Here is a 17274-nt window from a genome sequence, read left to right as displayed (position 1 = left end):
GAATCTTGCTTATCAGATAATCCAGATTTTCAATAATACACTGATGCTTTCTGAGAAAGAACAGAGTTTTGCTTCTGCTATGTCATGATCATTGAAATCTAATACCAGTGTAAATATACACTGCAGCAAAGCACATATTCCAAAACAAATCCATAACACATCTCAAGAAAGTACAGAGTCTTAAGATTCATTTGTTTGTAATTCTGTTTGAAATGTGAGTTTCGGAGCCCAAGGATCCTTGACCTATATTATCCAGTCTCTTATACCCCTGGCATCTTGGGCTGCCAAGAAATGTGTATTGAAGTGTCAGGGACAGCAAAATATGTTGTCACTTTCAACTCTGTTTTATGTATGAATTTCTGTACCCAAAACCTCTTTCCTCTTTTAATCAGTGAAATGAAATAATATACTGTTTCCATCTTGACCCACATAGAAAACACAACCAAGACTGAGGTACTAAAGATGTGTTTCACAACCAAGCTTTCAGTTATCCCAGAAGACAGTGGAAAATGCTTCACACACTTGACAGGTGACATAACAGACTTCTCCCCTCATCATGAGACATAACAAACTTCTCCTCTCATCATGACTGTGGCAGCTGTAGGTCAACAGGAAAATCTATCCAAAATACAACTGGGTAAACAGAGAAAGGGAGCAAGAGCAGTCAAGCCCCCCTCCTCTTGTTAGCTGGGTCAACTGATTCCCTGGAAAGAGCCCCTGGAAAGAGCTGTTAACTAACTAACCTCCAGTTAGTTGTTGGATGGTGTGTCTGTAAGTGTCCCAAGATGGGTTTACTTGTTGAGTATCCTGACCCAGAAGGAAGGAAAATTGTCTTAGGTAAGACAAGTGTATTTTCTCTAGTAACCTCGGTCTAGGGATCATTTCTAGGTTGTTACTGGTATTTTACATCTCTAAGGTGTTTTATATTTAAGAGACTGAATTCACTGGAGGCACTTGAAAGTACAGAACTGCATTGTAAAATGGGTGATTGCTTGGGCTCTTCAACCAGACGCCTATGGTTTGAGTTCTAGTTTTGCTCTTTACTAGTTATAGAACCGTGGAAAGTTTATTTTATTTCCTCCTCATGAAGCTTCTATTGAAGATATAACATGAGGTTGATTCCAGAGTGGGGATTAAATGAGCCTGTACGTGTTAAAGTTCCTGGCACAAATTCAGCACTCAGTGTTAGCCACTAAATATTCCACCTCTGTGTCAAGTGTTTAAAGTATATGCAACATCTAATCATTAAAAATCCATACATTTTTCAAAACGTTGTCACGTGCATTATCTGATGTGCCCCCCACAATGACCCATTATAGGAGACAGAGCAGATATTGCCCTACTTGGCCAAAGAGGACAGATTAGAGATCTGTGACTTCCCCAAGGCCCCGTCAATGCCATGTCATGGAACCAGAAGAGGATTCCAAGTCTTGCGTGTCCCCGGGCTCTTTCCAGAGGATCAGTTGACCCAGTAAAATACTGAGTTGATATGTGACTCTAAGAAGAATATAAGAGATTCCAACAGAAGTTTTAGGTTTCTGTGTAGTGGAGTGTCAGGGATCCCCAAAACCACCCTCAGGCTCAATGATTCTCTAGAAGGACTCACAGAACTCAGAAAATCTGGTAAATGTATGTTCTTTGCAGCAAAGAATACAGATTGAAATCAGTAAAGGCGAAGATGCACAGAGCAGGAGAAACCAGGCATAAGCTTCTTTCCATTGGTCTACCCCCAGAGGAACTGTACAGGCTGTGCTTAATGCTTCCAGCAACATGTGATGGTCACATACAAAGTCTTATTGCCAGCCAGGGCACCCACCTGAGCCTGCGTGTCCAGGGTTCTTACTGGGGGTCACTCACATAGGCAAGGAGCACCTGAGTGACTGACTAACCTTAACTACTCAGTCTCCAGGTCTCCAAGAGTCAAAGAGATATAGTGTGGCCCAACGCCCCAGGCAGACAAAACAGATGTTCCCCATAAATCACATCATTAGCATAGATGATCTGGGTTGGATCAAAGAATCAATTATATGAAGATACTCTCATTAGGAAGGATATTCCCAGGGCCTAGAGGGTATCTGCTAGAATTAGTTAAGGCCAGGCCTTTCCTTAGAATGTGCAAGTTTTGAGCATTTTGAGTCTCCTGAGCTAATCCTATAAAGGATTACACAGCAGACAGATAGTATCTAGGCGTCCTGAAAACACCAGAGCACAGCGGGTTACTCAGAGCCAGATCCAGACCAAAGGTGAGCCTAAGAACCAATTTCTAAGTTGGGTCCATGCATCAATCCTCCAAGCCAATGGGCATTTTTGGCTACTGCGGTGGGCTACCAAAACCTAGAAAAGCTGCCTTTGAATCTAGCTATGATGGGAGCCCGTGTCTCTCTTTGGGGCCCACTGGCATTCTAGGAGTATCTCACTCTGCACTCTGTGAGACCTCTCACACAGTGACAGGGAGAGAGGCCTTACTCTTACTCCATAACCGGCCCCTAAGTAAGGATTTTGTTGCAGGCACATTCAAAGTTTCATAAGAAGAGTAAGAAAATGAAACAGGAGCAGCTTGGGAAACAGCTCAACTCAAGACAGCTGAAACAGCAAAGGGATTTCTTAGCTCACACAACAAGGAGTCCTGAGGTAGTACGTCTTTGGGATTATTCCACTCAGCACCATGACAACGTCATCAAGAGCCCAAGTTCTATCTTCTGCTCTTCCATTCCCATCATGTTGGTTAGCTTCCTCGTGGCTAAAAAAAAAAAAAAAAAAAAAAAAAAAAAGCTGTAGTGGTCCAGGTATCACATCTTAGCAGTCCATTATCCAAACTCAAAAATGGGACTTCTCCTTGTGTCTCTTTTAAGGAGCTACAAAATGCTTCCCAGAAGCCCCAACCACCAGCTTCCCCGACGTCCCCCTGGACAAAATGGCCTCTTCCTAAGCCAGTCACTGTCAGGGAAAGAAATTTTCTCCATTGCTTTAGTGTAATCAATCATCCACACCTGGGACTGGGAACGGAACCAGCATTCTCTAAAGCCCATGGTTCCCTGGCAAAGGGTGGGATACTAGAAGAAAAAACTCAGGGTCTGTTGGAAGAGAGTGAGTTGGGGATTGCTACTGAACAGGCAACCAAAGTTGTCTCCTGATGCAAACTGCTGGGTAGATCAGCATGGCAGAGTCGATTCTGAAATTGGTCATCCTCATGGGGGAATCCCAGGGATTGTTTGTGTTGCCTCAGTTTCCTAGAGTTAAATGATTCCTAGGAGAAAATTCTGAAGGCCTAAAGAGCCATGTTTGATGCTCACATAAGCTTTATCTTCCCACTTTTTGTCCAGGTGTTCTCTGTGAAGGAGAGCCCTTGACTTTAGGAAGGAAACACACCCTTCATCTCACCAATGTCTTCATCATTAACTCAGATTCGTCCACCCTTCTGGGCCCTGATGCTGTTCCTACTTACTAGAGTCCATTAAATCTCAGACAGCTCTCCATCACCAGAGGGACAACAGAGGTCTTCAACATTTGTCAATTTTCAGAGTCTTTCCCTTATCCCATGAGATTTTATAAAATTAAGACTTCCTGTCCTCTCTCTCTTTTCCCCTTGTGCATTTCATTTACCATCACCCCCATACCCTCAGGTCTGGTAACATGCCATCAGGAAACAGGATGGCTGAGAACCTTCCCCAGTGAAACTTGGTGTGGGATTCCATTAATCTAACAATCCCTTTGGCTAGTCCCAGGCTTTTCAATGTACAGAAATAAATCTGCGCTCTCAACTGGTGGAAACAACTTTCCAGCTATTATTTCTCAGTTGAAAAACCATTCAATTGCTTTCATAATTTGATGTTTTGTATCTGGCTTCCAAACACTGTATCCTAGAGCTGATAATACAGTTCACTTATCTTAAGTGCTTCCCCCTCCAGAGCTATCCTCCCACCCGCCTTATTGTGTTTAAATGCAGGAGAAGACAGCAACACCCTGACCCTCTATTAGAGCTCAATTCCTTTTTCTTCTCACTTCTGTCTCCCTTTGTCAAGTTCCCTAAGAACCAGCTCAACAATTACCTTGCACTTTTGGTGATCTCTTATTGTTTCCTTTTCCTGCCTCTTCCATTAAATGATTTGGGATAACTGTCTTGTTATAGGCTGCTTTACCCAATTGTAGATGGCCTGTCCATTGGTGAAAATATGCTCCACAGTCCTCTTTTTCAGAGAGCTGCCTTAAAAGTTGATTCTGGAGCCTGTCAACAGGAAAGATTCCCCAGGAGGATGAGGAGCGAGGGAGGGTATCCCAATAATCACAATAATCCTTTGATGGGAGCTCACACTTGAACAGATAAGCTTGTAGGCATAGCTATTGCTGCTGCTTCTGATTATAAAAGTAATATGCATTCACTGTTGGGAATTTAGGAGAAAAAAACATTTCCTTTCTACGGACAGACAGCTATCAGAAGAGATGAGGATGAGTGAATATACTCGTCATGCAAACGCTCTAATGAATAAGACTGGAATCACATACTGTACTTGCACAGTTACTGTAATGTGCATTTAAGACAGAAATACAGATTGTTGGTCCTTACGCTGGCAGTTTATTAGCAAATTAACACTCACCACTGACATCTAAAACATCTAAGACATTTTCTTAAAGAAATACGAAGCAGGTTAATTCAGCAACATTCAACAACAAATATATTTCAGTTCCTACAAGTTCCAGGTACTGTCCTAGATTGGGGAGCGTGGCAGCGAGCAGAACAAAACATTCATGGAACTTACATTTTTATAAGTAAGACAGATAAAGAAATAAATATATGAAGTTCTTCTTCCACAGAAGCCTGAAGGAAGTGAGGGCCTCACCTAAGTTGAGCCAAAAGTAATTACGGAAGCATGTGTGGGATGCTGTGGGAACAACAAGGAAGCCAGCGTGTCTGGACAGGGGTGAGCAAGGGGCTATGTGGTGGGAAGATGAGCTCAGAAAGGCATAGGAGGCTGGATCATGGGGCACTTAAAACAGAAAAGTACTTTCGTGTGTGTCTTATATTAGTCACCATACAGTACTTCATTATTTTTTGTTGTAGCATTCCATGATTCATTGTTTGTGTATAACACCCAGTGCTCATTGCAATACATGCTCTCCTCAATACCCATCACCAGGCCCACCCATTCCCTCACGCTCTTCTCTTCTAAAACCCTCAGTTTGTTTCCCGGAGTCCATAGTCTCTCGTGCTTTGTCTCCCACTCTGATTTTTCTCCTTTGGTTTTTTCCTTCTCCAAATGTACTCCATACCATTCCTTATGTTCTACAATTAAGTGAAACCATATGATAATTGACTTTCCCTTTTTTACTTATTTCACTTAGCAAAATCTCCTCCAGTCCCATCCATGCTGATGTAAAAGTTGGGTATTCATCCTTTCTGATGGCTGAGTAATATTCCCTTATTTATATGGACCACATCTTCTTTATCCATTCTTCTGCTGAAGGGCATCTTGGCTCTTTCCACAGTTTGGCTATTGTGGACATTGCTGCTATGAAAATTGGGGTGCATATGACCCTTCTTTACCCCAAAGATACACTTGTATCTTTGGGATAAATACCCAGTAGTGCAATTGCAGGGTCATAGGGTAGCTCTATTTTTAATTTTTTAAGGAACTTCCACACTGTTTTCCAAAGTGGCTGCACTATTTTGCATTCCCACCAACAGGTAAGAAGGTTCCTCTTTCTCCACAACTTCTCCAACATTTGTTGTTTCTTGTCTTGTCAATTTTTACCATTCTAACTGGTGTAAGGTGGTATCTCAATGTGGTTTTGATTTGATTTTCCCTGATGCCTAATGATGAATACTTTCTCATGTGTCTATTAGCCATTTGTATGTTTTCTTTGGAGAAGTGTCTGGTCATGACTTCTGCCCATTTTTTTACTTGATTATGTTTTTGTGTGTTGAGTCTGAGAAGTTCTTTATAGATCTTGGATATCAACCCTTTGTTTGTAGTGTCATTTGCAAATATCTTCTCCCATTCTGTGGGTTGCCTCTTTGTTTTGTTGACTGCTCCCTTTGCTGTACAGAATTTTTTATCTTGATGAAGTCCCAAAAGTTCATTTTCACTTTTGTTTCCCTTGCCTTTGGAGATGTGTCTTAAAAGAAATTTCTGTGACCAATGTCAAAGAGATTAAATGCTTATGTTCTCCTCTAGTATTTTGACGGATTCCTGTCTCACATTGAGGTCTTTCATCCATTTAGAGTTGATATTTGTGTATGGTGCAAGAGAATAGTCCAGTTTCATTCTTCTGTATATAGCTGTCCAATTTTCCCATCATTGTTTATTGAAAAAACTGTCTTTCTTCCATTGGATATTTTTTCCTGCTTTGCCAAAGTTGACCATAGCATTGAGAGTCACAGAAATACTTCTAATTTGACTTAGACTAAGATGGGAAGTCCTAGAAGGTTTTGTGCAGATATGACCTGACTTAATTTTTTAAAGGAATATAAATGGTACCAACTTACAAATGAACATGACTATGGCAAAGAGAATACCAAATAAAAGCCTTAACCTAAGTAATTTTAGAAAATAATATTTTGATTATATATTGTGTATTAGTAGTCCATGTTCTCCAGAGAAACAGAAGCAGGAGGAGATGGATACAGATATAGATATAAATATAGGTATAGATAGATAGGTGATAGATAGGTAGATGATAGATAAATACCATGTGGTCTATATCATATCTCATTATGATTTATTTTAAAGAAATAGGCTCACACACAGTTCTGAGAGAGCCCTAGGATCTGCAGTTCACAAGTTGGAGACTCCAGAGAGCCAATGATTCAAATCTGAATATGAAGGTGGGCCTAAGGATTAGGAGAGCTAGTGGTGTAAGTTCTAGTTTGAGTCTAACTCCAATGCCCCTGCTGGAAGATAAGCAGAGAGAAAACAATTATTTCTTGCCACCTTTTTATTCTGAATATTCAGCCCTTCAAGAGACTGCATCTGACCTCCACCTGCAGAAGACCATCCACTTTACTCAGTTTACTGATTCACATATTAATCTAATTCAGAAACACCCTCACGACACATCTAGAAATAATGGTCATTGGAATATCTGGGCACCCCATGTCCCAGTCAAGTTAAAACATAAAATTAATCACTACATACTGCAATGTAATGTCATGTAAGGCTAAAAACAAAATGAACTTACAGAAATTTTGGTTATTGAATCAGTAAATTTGTTTTTCACAGAGGTATGGGTTAGCAACTCTGAAACTACTTTATGTGCATTATAGGCTTGTGCAAATAAGTAAACAAATTGTGAATAAGAACCAAGTATCTTAATAGAAGAGAAAGAAATTATAAATAAGGACAAAAGGGAGACTACAAGCAACCTTGCGGTGTTGGATTGGAATCGGAGATATGAATGGGAGTCATGGTTTTAAATAGAGAGACAGAGATGTGTATGTATGTATGTGTGTGTGCATACAGATGTTTCCTAGCTCTTTCATTGAAAGGGACTAACAATGACACCCCAGTAATGATGAGCACACCGGTACTCATCACATCTTGGTTTCTAAACATCTTTCTTCAATCAGAGGAACCAGGGCTTCCTGGAGAAATGGCTGATCCCAGGACTAGAAAGTGAAAGTCCAAGGAAAAGCCTGGACTCAGTAGAATTCCAATTAATGAATGCTGAAGGAATGACAGAAAAATGATTCTTTCGTAAACATCATAGTAGAATTGTCACAGGATAGCAAGATTGCTAAAATTCATGGACAAACTATGATGAAAAATAGGATATTTGCATAATCTCAAAGTATCTCTCCACAAGATACTTATTAGTTACAATGAGAAAAAAACATAAATTTACAGTGAAAAGTCCTTGTAGACACCACCATGACCAAATGATCAAAATCAGCATCACTAATAAGGAGACCTACTGACTTCGAGTACCCCCTGATAGGCTGCCGTGAGAAGGGTTCAATATCACTTCTTTAATCTCCTTGCCAAAAATGCATAAGCTCTGCATAATAATGAGAAAACGTCACACCAATTCAAAGAGTAAGGCATGGAAAATAAGGAACTGTTTCAGATTGCAGAGATTTTAAAAACTTGAAAACTACATGCAGTGGGGGACCTGGACTGAATTTTGGACCAGAAAGAACAATTGACAAAAATTGAATAAGGTACAAGTTAGCTACCTTTTAGTATATATAGGCAAAATAGCACGAGGCTACCAGTTATCAAAGTTATTAAGAAAATGACTATTCCACAGAACACAATAATCACATGTATTCATTTTGGGAAAAGGGGAAAAAATGCTTAGAATTTAGAAATCAGAGTTACAGCTGAATTACTCATGTTAAGGTTATGTGAAATGTTCCAATCAGTTTGATACAGAAATTCAAAATGATTCAAGTTCCATTCATCTCAAATCTGGCAACTTTCTCTCCCAATTCAAGTCCTTTGAGTACGAGGACAAGGCACCGTTAGATCCAACCCAAAGAAAAGAAAAGCCATCTATGCTGAAAGAGGAACAAAATTAGCACTCTATAATGGAATTTTGAACCCTTGGATTGCCTTTAGGCTAAAATTTTTCCAACTACTTTTAAGCACCCAATTTTACCTTTTCCTCTGAATGATGAAATGCATGATATGATCATCTCTGAATAAGAAGGAAAAAAACTATTGTTTCCTTTGTCCTATTTCCTTCCCTATGAATTGACCTTTTTATTCAAGTTCATTCCCAGGAGAATATGAACTCTTCTTTGCTCTAGGCAAGAGCTGGACCATATGAACTTCCTACACAGTCTAATAATCTGCTCTTGACATTGATATTCTTTTGGTATATGTTTCAATATACTGTTCAATAAGTTTGTTTAGTGGGGTGGGCATACTATACTGTATTCCACTAGGTCCCATTAAGAGGCTGTTGCTGGGAAACAATTCTCCAAGGTTTCTGGCATTTCCACACCTCTTGTAGGCAAGGTGGTAACTGTCTTGCCTCCAGACTATCTGACCCAGAAACGTGTCCCCTCCTAGTACCCAAACAAACAGTGGCAGACTGTAAGCATGCTTACAAGCACACCCTTGTAAGCATGCAAGGGAGCAAAATCTCACATCCTTGACAGTTTTTGACGGTCGTTTGAACTTGCTAACCACCAGTACTAGTTTCAGGCATGAGCGTTTAGGATCGGTGGTCAGTCTGGGAACCACACTAGATGACTTGTCAACAAGCACCCCAAACATAAGTTGAGCACCTGGAGGGAGTTGTGTTTCCTTTGTTAATTTGTGTTTTTTTTAACTATTTCTCCTAGAAGTCAGTGTCTCATTGAGCGGAAACAGTACCCACCTGTGTTTCTTTCAGCCCGTCACCAGGCAGAGAAAGCTGCTTTCGAAAACCGGAGCTAGCTGATATCATGGTTCTAGTTCATGCCAATGACATTTTAGCCCCCTGATAGGTTGGACCCCCAAACAAGTGCCTCCCAACTTGCTCCATAATCTGGTTCTGTTTCCTGAAAGAGTCAGTGCTCTCGTGTGTGCGTGCACGTGTGTGTGTGTGTGTGTGTGTGTGTATTTGCGTGAACATCTTCCTACTTTCCTCCCCAGCAGTAAGCCTTGCCGCTGGGATCAACGCGTTCCTACAAGCCCAGAAAATTACGTTCATTACATTTCCGGTTCCATTTTAGAGAGGGCACTGAAAATCTCGAAGTCTCTTCTGTTTTGCTTCCACTTACAGCAGCGCATGCAGTGGGGAGGACCATGGAGGAGACAGGGAAAGGGGGCAGCAGATGGTATGGACCACATAGGAGACTGAATACACGGATGACTTCGATGTGTCTTTTCTAAGGAACAGATGTGTTGCCAGGCTGCGACCAGCTCAGGAAGATGAGATGAGGACTTGTCATGAATCTTATCTTTGCTGTCAGAGATTTACCGAATAGGCGTAGGGTTTGGCTCTTTCTTTTATCTGTTGGCCGGTAACCAAACAAAAATGCTCCATATGCTGGAAGGGACTAGCCCATTTCGTTTAATGTTAAGATTTCGCCCACTGTGAGATGCTCCATTATTTTCTGATCCGGTAGGAAAGAAAAACCACTGCCAATTAACTCTGACACATTTTCTATTATAAGATACATCCCAATTTCGGAGATGTTACAACAGGAAAACCTGCGTGTGGCTCAGGATGAGTGGCCCAGGGTACCAGGGCTGCGTACTGTTTGCCTAGGCCACTGCAGGGTCTCCTGGTCTGGCTCAGCCTGAGAGCTCGTGGCCCTGAATCAAGAATATCAGCTAAGAATCTTTAAACACCAACCGCGTGCCTGTCCCAGTTACATTCACTCTCTAGACTGGAGGGGCATGAGTCCCATTTTACAAAGCAGGGAAACTGAGCTCCTGGAGGTTAGGTGAGGTGTGAAGGGGAAGCCGCTGGGAAAAGGCGGGGGATCCAAATTCCAACCCAGCCCAGGCTCCTCTCCCCACGAGAAGCGTCCCGTTCCTCTGAAGAACTGTCACTTTGAAGAAGCTGAGCGACTGGGGAGCAGCTTTGAGAAGGGTACGGAATCTAAATATTTGTGGGTTTGTTTTAGAAACAAGTCCCACCCGCCATGCAGCTGTCAGGGCAATAATTGTGAGACTGCTCTCCTCTCTTTAAGCTCGAGTTAAGAGTGAAAGGAGGGGCGAGGGGGTGGCGTTCGCCCCACAGCAACCATTACTGGCGACATAATGGGGCTGATGCTTCTGGAAGCTACAGAGTGCAGTGTCATTGTTTACCTCCTGTCAAGTCTTTATTCCAACCGAGAAAGCCCTTTCAGAACTCTGCCTCCATCCGGCTTCTGGCCTTTTCAAGGGGCTGATAGGTTAAAGCCTCTGAATTCTTAAAGCATATGCATAAAGTATTTCTAGTACATTATTTAAAATATCCCTCCCTCCCCCTCTCTCTTTCTCTCTCTCAGCTATGATTTGAAGAAGTCTTCACCACACAGAATTTTAACTGATGGCAAAAATATAAAGCCTTGAGGTAATGTTTTATCACTGTTTATTATTGTATCCAAAGAAGAGGCCTTGACAAGTGTTGGCTGCTGCTGGGTTGCCATGGCACTCATCAGTCAAGCAGGGATGGGATTTTTAAAGCCTGCTTAACCCTTTTTCTTACCCATGTGCACAACCCTGAAAGACTCATTCTGTGTAGTATTCTTGGGTGAAGCCTCAGGCTTGCTGCCTGGGTCATCATGCCTCCTGGCCCCCTGGCCCCACCCATACACACTGCCCCCTCCTCACAGGCCACCATCCCTTGGGCCTCTCCGCGCAGACACCCATGGCATCCTCTGCCTGGAACAGCCTTCTGCACCTGTCCCAGCCCCAGCTCCCATTCAGGTTCTATTCTGTGAAGGTAGCGCCTCCTCCAGGGAGCCTTCCCCATCCTTTTCACCCCTCACTCTGGATTAAAAACACATTCTAGGTGCTCCAAGAACACTATGCATTTACCTCCCTTTGGCACACATCACCTTGAGTATAATTGTTTGAGACAGTTTTGGTGAAAGGCGTCTAGAGCTGGTGTGGCTGTGCTCAAAGTTCCCCTCTGCTACATACAAGTTGTGATCTTGGCCAAGTCACTTGACCTCTCTAAGCCTTAGCCTCCCTCTATGTGAAGGAAGAATAATATGAATATTTGCTTCACAGAATAATTGTAGGGGTTCAATGAGGTCCTCTAAACAAAACACCTAGCACAAGGGAAAATTCAATAAGCAGTAGAGTAAAAACTCGTCTCCTCCATGTAAGCTCCATGAAGATAGCGACTGTGTCTTTTATTTTTGATTATGCAGGACCTAACATAGTGGGTGTTTCCTAAAAGTCTAACACAGGATGGGTTCATCAGGGCATGGGTTTCTCTACATAAATGAATTTTTTGAGATAGCTACAGCTTACCCCTGAATGCACACAAAGAAAATCCTTTCTTATTTCTGCTTATTAAATTAATTCACATATAGAGGTGAAAATTGTGAAAATACAGCACGTCAAGAAACAAAATGAAAACCATCTGTGATCCTTCCATCCACTGTTAATATGTTAGTTACATCCTTTCATACACACATGCATTCTTTTTAATGTACATGTATACATTTATATTACACTGAAACATTCTAATTTAATTTTCAAACCATTTGTTGACTATTTCTTTACTGGTGAACAGTGTTTCATAGTGTTAATACTGGAGTGAACATCCTTGTGTCTTATGTCTTCACAAACCCATGGCTTTGTTCTTAAAATGTTTTTCTTGAACTATTTGTGCTTTCCAGAAGTTCATAAGCATATCCATATCCCTGTGCCCTTACTGGCACGGGCCAATTTCATAGATGAAAAATAGTATCTCATTTTCCCCTTCCTTCTATAAATTGATCACACAGCTCCTCATTTAAACCTTCTAATGACTCAGCATGGTCATTTTGAGTATCAAATACTCATCCCTCTGAATCTCCTTGCAATTCCCAGGGGCTAATGAGGTGTGTGAAGCTCTTTGTCCATACATTGAATGACCCCAGATGGCTGGGCTTTTCTTCTTTGATTTTAGCTTCTTCCTACACTGTAACCACCATATGTGACTTTGCCACTTCCAACAGAACATTGACTCTTCTAATTCTCTATTATTGATCCATTGTGTTGAACAAGCATTCATTGGATGACTACAGGCTATGAGGTTTTTGGAAAGATTCTGAAGGAGAAAGGAATACAAATAGTAACAGAGTACATGAAGGACCTACCCTGAAAGAAGAAACAGAGTCGTAAACAATTACACAATGGAGTCAACAGAACACAGACAGAGTCCTAAAATTAGGACTGAGGACAAAAGGCAACAAGATTCCAAATGGGGTCCAGTATTTCTTAAAGCATGCTTTCAAATTCTACCCCTAGGAAACTAGCACTGAGTAAAACTCCTCTAACCTTTGGCATAGAAACTAGGTTAAAGTATTTAAATTCTGTGCTAAATGAGATCATGTAAACCTGATTTGGGGCTCTGGGTGTTTCTTCAGCCATAGGGGAACATGCCAGCTCTGGCTACAGGAATTTCAGCTGGCTCTAGAGAGAACATTTTTGCTTCTTTCTTTGGTCTCAGCTGTTTTGTTGGGGAGGGAGGGGAGATTTGGTGCCAGGATATTCCAATTAAATGCTTCTGGATAATAGTGAGAAATAGTGAGAAAGGATGATATTAATAATGTGGCTTCTCTGTAACTGAACAATTTGAGATTCTTTCCTTTTATTCTCTCTTTGTAAAAGATGCTTATACAGGAGTGATTCAACTGCTTGAAATGTAAATATTACTCAATATCTAAGATATTTTATTTACATGTGGCCAAAATACACATTTTGAAAACTTCACCTACTATGTATTTCCTGATGTCTACTGTGTGCCAGGCACTAAATTTTGGACTATTGGTTTGTAAATTCCTAACTAGAATTGTTTTGTTCAATTTTCACCCAGATCTATTGGCATCACCTAAGCCTAAATGTGATCTATAATAAAATGACTTTTTCTTTTTTTTTCCTGTAGGACCTTCAGCATACAGTATAGAACCGACCTTACCAGGGGAATATTTGATTTAGTGAAACATTTACTCCATTTCCCTATAGCATATTATCCTATATAATTCTTCTTGTGATTGCAAAGATAAAACAATTTTACAATCCATAATGAATGAACGATGGGCAATTTTTTCTAGAATTACTTTTTATCTTTGTCAGCTTTATGAAGGCTGTCACATTTTCACATATATATTTCCAAATAGTGTATATGTATTGGGAAAATGTTCTGATAACTAATCTGACACAGCTTCTTTTAACAACTCCAGAGAGAACATAGATCATTTATTGCTAGTTGTTTCAATAATTTTTCCACAATAAAAGGATTCGTGAGGTTAAAAAGTTCCATCCTGTATGTACTTGTTCAAGTGCCTATTTATAAGCTTTTATGACTAACTCCTTGATTTTCTAGCACCACTTAAAGTTGGTGGGCAAAAGCTGACTTATCTGAGTTATGCCCCCATAAAAACTTCTTCTTTAAAAAAAAAGAAAGGAAGGAAGGAAGAAAGAAAATAAAAAGGAAAAGTTGTTCCAGATAGCTGACTCGGGGTTATCCTTTGGAGTTGGTTATATACATGTTATGCTGCTACTTTGCAATGTCTTCAGAGGCTACTGAGGCATAGTATTTGATGCGGCCTCTACTCAATTAAAAGCGCAATGTGTAGTATTTATTTGACCTATTATGAGTAAACAAAATTATAAATTCAGTGACAAAGAGAAATCGTATGGTAACAGCTGTATGTATTAAGATCACTGTTGTAGCCCAATTATTTAGGTTACACCTGAAAACTGTCCTTTACTCTCGTGGCAAACGATTTCTCCCAGCCTTCCCCCCACCACACACACACACGGACACACACAGCTCTTAAGCAAACACTAACAAGGCTTCTAATAGGTCAAAGCCACATCTGTGAGACAACCCAGCCCCATTAATTTCCTTCCTAGGAAAACTCAAGGTTGACAGTATAATTTACTGCTTCTTCCAGCTAACGCCTGAAGATAGGACCCCTATTCCCCAGTCTCCGTGGGCCAACAGAAACCCTGCTTCCTAACAGCCAGTTAACAAACCCCGATGGCCTAATCACATTGACCTACCCCCTCACCTGCTTTTTATAATTTTCCACTTCTCTGACTCCTGCTCCGCCTCCACACATCTATGCAGGTGAGCTCTCCACACCTCAGCATTCAGCTCAGTTCTACATTCAAGCTTTTTCTCTACTGCAGTTGTTAATTAAAGAAAGTCTGTGTTTACTGGCTTTCACTAGTGTCCAACTTTTTTTTTAAACACATCCCACTGAAAACTCAAACTAGACCAATTAAAATATGGATACATAGAAACTTTCAGGTCATTTCCAAAACATGTCAATAGCGTTGGTGGTATAGTGGTGAGCATAGCTGCCTTCCAAAACATGTCAATAGCAGTAGTCTACGAATTAACCACAGGCCAGAGTTATGACAACAGGTGGTTTACAATTCATTCTAGAAAAAGGATCTAAAATAACGTTATTCTATCCTCTCCCATCTTCTCCTCTCAATTTTTCCTCCCATAAGATGAAAGAATCCAAGGGGGAAGTCTTTTGACAAACAAGTAACAAGTCAGCATAAACTATAGTCAAACTTCAGAACATCACCCTCATCCAAAGGGTTAATTTTTCTGTTGGTGACGAGTGTTACTTCTGGTGGGCATTTCTGGGGTGTTCATGCTGGCCTCACTGACCAACTGGGGACATGAGGTGGAATTCAGTGGACATTGTCCCTGGTTTCTAACAGTCACTCCTCAGATGATTCGTCAAAGCCAACCACGCCACTCACCTGTGATTGGGCTGAGATGTCAGGTGAGGTTTGCTGGAGTCGTCTGGGAAAAGAGCCAGTTGTCTTTCCATCCTGCACATGGACAAGGATGAAGTTAGTGAGATAAATAGAGGGCAGAAATAGAAGGGAGCTGGATTGCAGATAATATTGTTGAGCCCCTGAATCAACCACCTCTATAGCCTGCATCGACTTAGAGTTATATAAGAGAAGGCACTTATTGTTTATGACATTTGGGGTTCGTATTCTCTTACTGGAAGACAGAGACATCTTCACTGAGACAAGAATCTGCAAGGTGTTTTATAAGGTTTTCTCTCCACCAGCAGTAACAGAGCCCACAGGAGGGAGGCAGTGCTCTCCAAGGAAGACAGAGGGGCCTTCCAGCTCAAGGGAGACCCCCAGGGGTAAAACAGTCTGTTTGATCTGAGCAGGGGAAGTTGGGTCTTCTAAAACTCAGCCTGACCAGCTGCCAGGGGATGCAGAATTTCTGATGAGGGAAGGGGGCTAGAGAGGGGGCAAGGAGAAATAATTTTGAAGTCAGCAATTCTGTGAAGGCAGCTAAATGTGTATGTGTGTTGGGGTTGGGGGAATGAGGCAGCTTTGGGTGATCTAGAGGGGAAGATGAACATTAAAGAGAGGAAAGATAATGAAGACAATAATGTGAGGACACTAAAGGTTTCTTTTTCTCTCTTTTTTTTTTCTGGAAAAATATGTTACATTTGGATCACCTTGTTTATTTGTTTATTTTTAAAGATTAGCAAGAACTTAGTTCTGAATCCATCTGGTCCTGGTGACTTTTTCAAATAATAAGTCTTTTAAACAGAGTACCAAAAGGAAGCTATTTCCATCCTGATGGTGTCCTTGGCTGGAAATGCCACTGGCCTTTCAGCCCGGGGATGGAACAGACTCAACTCATGTATTCAGCTCTCCTGAAAAACCAAGGAGACCAGCAGACGTCCCAGGAACACCTACCTGTGCTAGTGCCATGTCCCTCCCTTCAAAGGTCCTCCGAATCAGTTGATACTAGTCCCTGGGCTCTTTGCAGCACTCTCCAAGCTCTGATTCAGTTTAGAGGGCAGAAGTCCTACGCCAGCTGCCAGATTTCTCCATCCAGTGCAGCTCAGACCAAGGCCATGCTCCTATCCTCCAGGTTCAACTTGCCTACAAGCTGTAGAACCCACTCACCTCCAGAGGAAAAGCAGGTGGATGCTTTTCAAAAGACAAAGAACATCAACTTCCAAACTCATCAAATGTTTAGGAGGAGAAAAACTGGAGCTGGAGGAATCAGAAGAATCCTTTGGAAGATAAACATAGCCTTGAAGAATGTGCAAACCTAGGACGGGAGAAGGAAAATGTATTCTAGGCCAAAACATACATCCTACCTTAAGGAAGGCCATATGGTAGTTAGCTTGGATGAAATTTGGGGCTAATATAAAACTGGTTGGATAAAATTGGATCCTGATCAAGAAAATCTATGCGTGCTAGACTGAGTTTGATCCTAGATGTGGTAGACAGCAAGATGACATAGTGGAACAGAGTGAACTTTGTGGTCAGGAAGACTCAGGTATCAATCTCTGTTCTTCATTTTCTGGCTTTGTGAACTTGGGAAAATTGCTTAAATTCTCTGGCCCTCATGGAGATAACAATACCTTCTTCCAGAGCTCTTGCTAGAAGATCATGTCTCTAAAAGATGAGGACTGACATATCATAAATTCTCTTTCCTCTTCTGGTGGTATTGAGGAAGGAAGATGTGGTCTCCAGAGACCCCAGAGGAAACTGAAATGTTGCTGGGGGGAATGAGGTTGAGGAGGTAGAAAGAGGAAATCAGTCTGAAACAGAAGAAGCTGGGAAGGTCCCCAACTGTACTTGTGTGTTTGTTGGGGCAGTTTTTTGGGAGATGAACTGTTGAAAGAGCTAG

At 41.3% G+C, this 17274-nt stretch overlaps 1 long non-coding RNA gene across 4 annotated transcripts in view; it reads right to left on the bottom strand.

The window, feature by feature from the left end:
• Positions 1 to 449: 449 nt before the first annotated feature.
• LOC131838842 (uncharacterized) overlaps positions 450 to 17274 on the bottom strand; it is a 65099-nt gene continuing 48274 nt past the window's right edge. For all 4 annotated transcript variants that reach the window (XR_009356710.1, XR_009356708.1, XR_009356707.1 and 1 more), the window contains 3 exons: positions 16542 to 16689; positions 15360 to 15431; positions 450 to 2740 (listed from right to left, as the gene is read on the bottom strand). This is a non-coding gene — a long non-coding RNA (uncharacterized LOC131838842). The remainder of the gene's footprint in view (positions 2741 to 15359; positions 15432 to 16541; positions 16690 to 17274) is intronic.

Source organism: Mustela lutreola, chromosome 8 (assembly GCF_030435805.1).
Source record: "Mustela lutreola isolate mMusLut2 chromosome 8, mMusLut2.pri, whole genome shotgun sequence".
NCBI classification, from domain to species: Eukaryota; Metazoa; Chordata; class Mammalia; order Carnivora; family Mustelidae; genus Mustela; species Mustela lutreola.
This window is presented reverse-complemented; position numbering and strand designations above follow the sequence as displayed.